The sequence below is a fragment of the Spinacia oleracea genome, chromosome 4 (assembly GCF_020520425.1).
Source record: "Spinacia oleracea cultivar Varoflay chromosome 4, BTI_SOV_V1, whole genome shotgun sequence".
In the NCBI taxonomy this organism is placed as follows: Eukaryota; Viridiplantae; Streptophyta; class Magnoliopsida; order Caryophyllales; family Amaranthaceae; genus Spinacia; species Spinacia oleracea.
The window spans coordinates 112109870-112118789 of NC_079490.1; positions in this window are offsets into that span (position 1 = coordinate 112109870).

Genomic DNA, 8920 nt, shown 5'->3' on the forward strand with positions numbered 1-8920 from the left:
TCTTTTTAGCGGTCTTCAGCATACCGTGAAGCTCAGTGAGCGTTTTGTCCAGACTATTCATACTGTAGTTCAGTTTGAACTGATCATACCCGTTATGAAGAGAATGGAGGATGGTGTCTACAGCCATTTCCTTAGAGAATTGTTGATCCAGCCGACTCATATTCTCAATGAGTCCAATCATTTTGAGAACATGTGGACTTACGGGCTCACCTTTCTTAATCTTGGTCTCAAGAATTTGCCTATGAGTCTCGAATCTTTCGACCCGAGCCAGATCTTGGAACATGTTCTTTAACTCACTGATGATCGTGAAAGCATCTGAGTTGATGAACGTTTTCTGTATATCTGCACTCATGGTTGCAAGCATTAGACATTTCACATCCTTGTTGGCATCAATCCAACGATTGAGGGCTGCCTGAGTGACCCCGTCGCCCGCGGCTTCGGGCATCGCCTCTTCCAGGACATACTCCTTTTCTTCCTGCATAAGAACTATTTGCATGTTCCTTTGCCAGTCAAGGAAGTTTTTCCCGTTCAACTTCTCCTTTTCGAGAATTGATCGAATGTTGAATGAATTGTTGTTTGCCATAGTTAAAACTACAATTGAAAAAGAATAAACAAATAAATAATCATTCACAGTTTCTCTTAATAATCTTAAATTTTAGCATGCATGCATAATTTAATGTTCATTAAGCATTTTATTCAAGTTATGTGTTCCGGCAGGTGTGAATAAAATGATTCCAAGACCCTAAAACCATTGAAGAATTAAGCACATTATGTATTTACACTCAATTCTAAAATATTTTAGGTAAGCAAAAGCCTTTTGCTAATAGTCTAGAAACTACTCTTGGTTAATAGGTACGTCTAAGTGCTTATTAGGTAAACCTATTAATTTTGCCACGACATAAAAGGACTCCTTACTTATATCGTTGAGTTTCACCAAAACTAACATGTACTCACAATTATTTGTGTACCTTACCCCTTTAGGATCAATAAGTAACACCTCGCTGAGCGTAAAACTATTACTAGATTGATGTAAAGGTTATCCAAGTAAGTGTTATTTTGGCATGGCACCTTTTAACTCAATTTTTAAAGTTTGGAACTTAAGGCTCTTACTATGTTGGTTAGATTTTAAGTGAACTAAAATCCTTAATCATGCAACATAATCAAGCCATAATCTCATGCATAATTAAGACATATTTAAAGCAATAAATAACTTAAAGCATGCATAAGATAAATGTGATCTAGTATGGCCCGACTTCATCTTGAAGCTTCAACTTCAAAGTCCGTCTTGAAAATGGATTGGAAACTCCATCTTGAATTTCACCATGGGAGGCGCCATTTTCTTCAAATAGGATCAGCTATAATTAAACTAATTACAACTATTTGATGGTACGCAGACCATATTTGAATTGAAAAACAAACTTTGGTGCATTAGACCAATTACATTCAAATTAATGGTACGCAAACCATATTATCTATCCTATTTGGGTCATACTAGTCACTTCATAACCTGCAAAACAGTACATATACAATATATACCATTCACCCATTCATTATCATGAATGGCCCACATAGCTGGTTAGTAAAACACATTGTAATGCATCACATGAATATTTGCAGCAATTAATCAAAGGCACCAATAATCTACCAATTATTCAGTCCTTATTAATTCTAATCAAGTTGTTTTAACCTTAAAGGATTTGTAGACCTAATCAAGAGTTTATGACCAAAGGCTCCCACTTAAACCAATAACTTTATATGCTTTAAAGCTCATATAAAATTATAATCGAATCCAATTAATTTATTTTCAGTTGAATTAAACGAATTTAAATTAATTTAAGGTTTAATTTTAGTAAAATAATTAGTATAAATTAAAATTTTATAATAATTATAATATTCAAAATTAAAATCCGAGAAAACAATTTAAATTATTAATTTTAAAGTTAATTAAAATTATTTCCGAACTGAAAATTTCAAATTAAAATTAAAACGAACCAATCGGGTCCAGACAAGGACATGGGCCTTCGCCCATGCCTCGTCAAGTCCAACAAGCAACAAACCCCTTGTCACTCGATTGATCGTACCGCAAAGCCCAAGCAACAACGCACCAATGCGTCAGGCCCAGCGAGCCACGCTTGCGCGCAGCCCACTCGCCCATCGCCTTGGCGCGCTGCTGGGCAACGCTTGCTGGACAGGCCAGCCAACGCTGCCCGCGTGCACGTTGTGCTACGCTTGTCGCTGCCTTGGCCACTGCCTTGGCGTGCTGCTGGGCGAGGCAACGCACGTTGTGGCGCAGCATCCATCGCTGCCCACGCGTGCTTGCCTTGCTCGCTGCACTTGCTTGCCCATCGCCCCACACGCGTAGCACACAGCCCCTAGGCAGCCATTGCCTTGTGCATGCCACGCTCGTTGATCGCTGCATTCGTACTGTAATCCCCCGTAATTTTATACATTTTATTAATATATTTTAACATATAGTTAATTATATTTAAATAGAATTTACGAATTTTAGAAATAAATATTTAAGTTACGAATATTTATTTTTATTCGTTTAAATATTTCAGCGATTTATGAAATTAAAATAATTTTAGAATTTTTGTTGAAAAGAAATCGAATTACGAAAACGTTTGAATTTGGAAAACAATCCTAATTTGTTTTGGATTCAAACACTTAAACTCAATCCTAGTTCTAGCCCAAATTGGTAAAGCCCAAATAGTAAAACCCAAAACTCTTTACTCCCTTCTCTTTCACTTTCACGTAAAAACAAAAAAACCAAAACCCTCTCCTCTATTCCATTCACGTGAACCAGGGAAAAACTCTCAAACATCTTGCTCCTCCTTGCGAAACCACCAGCCAGCCGCCACACCGGACCACCGACTGCCGGTCCTCCCCTTCCCCGGTAACTCCTCCTTCTTCCTTTTTGTTTCGTGGTTTCTTTCATTTTTCTCTCCTCCTTAATAGCTGGTTTAGTTTTCTCGCACAGCCACCGCAATCGCGGCACCACCGCTTCAGTGCCGCCTGGTTCCTCCGCCGCTGCCCTGCCGCCGTCGAGCCTCACCTTTTGTTCCTCCCTCTCGTTCGTCCCTTCTCTTTTCCCCCTTTGCTTGCTGCTCGGTTCTCCTTTCGCAAGCAACATTACAGTCGTTCGCGAGCCTCCTCGCCGCCGTGCAGCACAACCTTCGTCAACCAGCCATCCGCCGCCGCCCAGCCATCTCCTCTCCTCCTTGATTTCGGTTGTTCCCTAAACCTAAGTTAATTAACGAATTTAATTAAGTTTTGATAATTTAAATTATGTTCTTGAATTAAATTTATAATCTTTATGGTTTAAATATGATTTTCAGATTTGGTGTTGATATTATAAACTAATTATTTTCAGTTTGGTTGATTAAAATATAAGTTAGGGTTTAATCATGTTTTATTAATTCGAATTATGTTTTCTTGAATTAAAGTTATAGTTTTTATGATTTAAATTATAGATTTCAGATTATACGAATTATATAATAAAGTTACTAATTTTCAGATTATATTATATTGGTTAAATTAGTGCCTTTAAGTAGTAAAGTGTGACTTTTGAGGTTTTAATGGCTTTAAATCATAATAGAATGATTATATATTATTAAAGTTATTATTTTATGATTTTAAAGATGTTGAATATATTTTGAGCAAGCTTTGAATTATTTTAGATTGCTGGAAATTTAAAAAGGAAAGTTTATTGGAATTTAAGATTTGGGATCCTTAATATAATAATTATGATGCTTGGAGGTTAACTAGTTAAGTTTCGATATTGGATAATGTTCTAAATATGTTTAGGATGCATTTAGAATGCTTTATTACGGTTGCCAATGATTATAAATTGATTGGGATTATTTGTTGGTTGTTTTAGGCGGAGAATTCTCTTTAGGCGACTTTTGAAAGTGTTAAAGTGGCCTATCAGTTTGTTTACACAAGGTACGTACATACCTCTGTGCTTGGAATGTGTGTTATTTGTTGAAACCATGTTGAAATTGTTGATGAACTAGGGTATGTTGGAATTACATGTTTAATATTGTTGGATGGACATGTTGAGCATATATATTTCGTTGTGAGTATTATAACATGTTAGTATGGATGATTGATGCAAACATGTTGGTTGGGAACACTAGATTATTTTATTCATATATTGATTCAGGTCGATTGATCGTTGTTCCCTTTAGCTTTTCACGACTTTATGAGGGTCGAGGACCTTGTTCAGTAAGTTGAAACCTTATACCCATATAGAGGGGTTGATCAGTATTAAAGGAAAGGTTGGATTTAATTGGAATGAGTCTTGTTTGATACCTTTGTGATCACTTACTTAATTCCAAGATAAAAACAGTTGTGAATAAATGTGGATTGTATGCCTTATGTGATTGTTGATTCATAACAGGGTTTCAATTTGTAAATCATGTAAAGTGAAACTGAGTAGCAATAGCTTTAGACTGTGCACTTCTAAAGTGACGGACAAACAGGAGTTGGGGTTCATGGTGGTAGCCCATGGCCTTTATCTCGGACCGGATTGATCACCGTGTCCTATTTTTATTCAAACGTTCCTTGATATCGCAGGTCACTGAGGTTACGGAGTCGCGCCCGTACCTCGTCTTCCTTAGTGAAGCATCTAGCTAGAAAACTCAGTCCATTGCCTATTTCAATTAAAATAATATTATTGTTATAAAAGTCTAGTCCAGTCTAGCCTAGTCTAGTTAAGTATGGTCGTCAACTTATCATGTTTTGCCTGCCCTTATTTATGTTCATTAGTATCATGTTAGGATTGTTCGTTTGATAGTATCATGTTAGGATTATTATTGCTTTTAGTACGTAGTACTCAGCTTTGCTGATTACGTGCTTTGTTTGTGTGTGTTGATCATGGCTATGCCTTATTGATCCTGTGATGACCCATCTTTGGTGAGCAGTCTCTAAGGATCAATAAGCGTTGTCCATCTACAAGTTTTAAGATGATGCATCATTGGGATCGGGATTAGAGAGCTTGTAGTTAGATTTGGTTTGTTAATTTGGATTTGAAATTGTCGTACTATTCGTATTTCCTTATTTCCGTTAATTGGTTTTTGGACTTATTATGTAATCGATCATTTATAAACCTAAAAGTTAGTTTTCTGTTTTCCGCTGCAAAATTTTGAATAAGCCGTTACGTTTTCACACGGGCGATAATACTTTGATAATTCTCTATAGTTATATTTATAAAAGGTTATTTTAGAAAAAGGGAATCGTCGGGGTGTTACAAAGTGGTATCTAGAAGCTTATGGTTTTACTTCAATGAGTTTTAGGCGCCTAAACTAGCTATTTTCCTAAAACGAATTTCCTAGAATTGAGCTTCTACTTATTACATCATTCAAAAATGCGTACTTTTTTTTTGGGAGACCAAATTCATTTTATTTGTTTGAAAGTATATTAATATTTCTTATTTAAGTTCGAAATTAACTTATTCATTCGAAACTTTTCGTTTATGTGAATTAAGTACCTTTTTCTTTCTTTTCGAAATTAAATTAAATATATTCGGAAAAAAAAAACAAAAAAAAAATCTTATTCCTTAAAGAATATTTATTCATTTAATATTTATTCGTTTAATAAAAATTTCTTATTATTTATTCGTTTAAAAATAAAATAAAATAAAATAAATAGTTCTTTATTTTATTTATTCGTTTATTATTAATTCGTTTAATAAAAATTATTTCTTACTAATTGTTCTTGTTTTATTTCATAAATTCTTCAATGTTTAACCTATTATGATTTATTATGAGAGATGGGTAGTGTAGGAAAGGGCATATAGAATAGAAGCATTATGTTTGCATTATGTCAACATGATTGTACTTTCTCTGTCTGCTAATTGTTTATGTATTTCCTATGCGTTACTATTGCTATTTGTTCTTACTTATTGTATTATGGGATTGTACGGTAAGCCGAGAGTACTAATTACTAACATAAGGACTATGTTTAACTGTTATAGATCACTAACCATTTCTGGCATAGAAGAAAATAGAGTAGGGGGCCACTCCAACCCTATCGTTCTGAGCGATGATGAAAATGTGATGAATCATGAATCTGACAACGATATAATTGAGCGAGAGCGCACTTGGCGCGAGACAATGAGAGTAGGTGTGTTTGATAGTGATGATGAGTCAATTCGTGAGTATGACCGTGCTGTAGGTCAAACGAAAAGGGATATCTACAATGCTTTTATTAGGGTTGAAACTTATTCTGAACATGAAGAAAGCGAGGATGAGGACGAGCCTCAACTTGAAGTTCCGCGGAGATCCGCAAGAGGAATAAGTCGAGTCTATTATTATAATGTTGACGATGAGGATGAAACTAAATATGATCTATTTATCTCAGAAAACTACGATGAGTCAAAAGATAAAAATGATGATGTTTCTCTCTAGATTGTTTATTTATTTAGTTGTGTTTGGGAATAAGGTTGGACAATTCGTCCAACAATAGTTTATGTTTATATCATAGAACTTTTAATTTTATTTTGAGGACAGGTGTGTTGTGGATATTTAGGATTGTTATAATCATTCTTTTGAGGAATAAGAGTTAGATCATTGATTATCCAAAGGATCAAGAGTTTAGTTTGGGCACGCAAAGGGAATGTTTTCTTCTTTTATTCTGCCTTATCATTCGTGATGATTGAATTTACGGTTTTTTCATGAAATACCCCTGAGGTTTGCAATAATGCACCAAATACCCCTGCGCGTTTCAAAATTCATTGAATACCCCTATTTTTTCCGTATTGTTCACCAAATACCCCTATTATGACTTTCCGTTAATCCTCCGTTAAGTCATGTTTATAATTCACCAAATACACCTATTTATAAACTTTTTGCATAGTATACACCTATTTACAAAGTTTTTTGCACCAAATACCCAAACAGCTTATACCATTAATAATTGAATTTGAAGAACAATACATCTGAAAATTGAAGAACAAAACCCATAATATTGAAGAAGAGAATATTAAATTTTGAGAGTTTAATTCCTAAAATCGAAAATCTAAACTACAAATTCGAATTCCAGTGTCTATAATCTCTCTCTAATCTACCTAAATTCTGTTGTTTTTCGCCCCTTGCTGCTGCCGCTGCTATTCTATGCTCACGAAGAACTCAGCTCCAAAATCTAAAATAGGAAAACCAACGAAAATCAAAATCTGAAAAACACAAACAAATGTTGCTCCAAAATCTCCTCTAATTTCATATGCTCCCTCGAACCAAAGAGAAGAACATAAATGCTGAAGAACGAATTCGAGAACGAAAATCTGCAAAAAAAAAAAAAAAAAAACGAAAATCTAGTTATGTATTCTCTCTTAATTGTTGCGCTACCCTCTATGCTCTCTACACTATCAATTTTTGTTCTCCGTCCTTCGAATCCAACCCCCGAATTCCAAAAAAAATCAGCCCAGAAAATAGGGGCAACATGAAATCCGAATTCAGCATCTTCAATTTCAACAGAAATATGAATTCATGTCCTACTGTCTTCATCATCACCTTACCCTAACTGAATTCATGTTCATGGGCACATGCCTAACCCACAAATCCACAATTTCATCTTCAATTTCATCTTTGTTCATAATATTCATCATCACCATACCTAACAGAAACCTCCCCTTGTTCATCAAACTTCAATTCACGATTTCAATTCACTAGAAAATTTGGGTTCGATTATTTGGGATTTGAGTTAGCAATTGATTTTTGATGAAGATGGTTTGAGAAGGAAAAATTGTGGTTGGGTTCACCATTTTGATACCCAGGAAAAAGAGATGTGAGATTGAGAGGAGAGAGGAGGGTGAGAGGAGAGAGGGGATTTAGAGTTAATTAGGGTTCATTAAGTGTTAATTAGGATTGGCATTAATTCACCTCAAATTACTCAGAAATACAAGCTCGGTAGTTCTGCGAATCCACCATTTTCGCCATTTCCGCCGACGAAGGTTGAAGGTTGGCGGCGAAAGGAGAGGACTAAGCGCGGCAGCAGCAAAGGAAGGAGAAGACGGTGGCGAGAGAAGAGAAACGATGAAGAAGAAGAAGAAGAAGAAGAAGAAGAAGAAGAAGAAGAAGAAGAAGAAGAAGAAGAAGAAGAAGAAGAAGAAGAAGAAGAAGAAGAAGAAGAGGGGCGAGTAATTAAGAAGAACAGAGGAGATGAGATGAGAGAGAAGACATTAGATTTTTTTTAAAAGTTAAAATGTAGAATATTGGGTGAATAAGGGCATAAACGTAAATTAACGCTAACGGAGTACTAACGGCCGTTAAATCCAAGGGTATTTGGTGCACTTTAAGTTTAAATAGGGGTATTCTATGAATTTTGAAACGCGCAGGGGTATTTGGTGCATTATTGCAAACCTCAGGGGCATTTCATGAAAAAACCGTTGAATTTATTCCTTGTTTCTCAGTTGAATGTCCTGTATGTGAATATCATTTATAAATGATTGTTTATGTTATGTGAATTCTGGATGTTGGTGTGATATTACATTGCTAGGATACTATTAAGTGAAGTTTCGAACCTAAAGTAGAATATATTAATTTCAGGTCGCGTTCTAGGATGACCATCAATAATGACCTAGCTACTGCTATTCGCATCTTGGGGGAAAGGCTAACCCAGGAAAGAACTGAGCGTCCCGATTCTGCAGGGGACATGTTTGAAAGGCTTGCGAAAGTTAAGCCACCATACTTCAAGGGGCAAGCAGACCTGACCTTCCTAGAAAACTGGATTAGGGAGTTTGAAAAACTATTTGGGGCGGTAAACTGTCCTGAAAACATGAAAGTAGGTCAAGCTGCCATTTACCTGAAAGATGAGGCCGATCTGTGGTGGAAAGAGAATGGAACTAGGCTAAGTGTTGTTGAAGGATTTAATTGGGACTCATTTGTTGTTGCATTGAGGGAAAAGTTTTATCCTCCTTTTA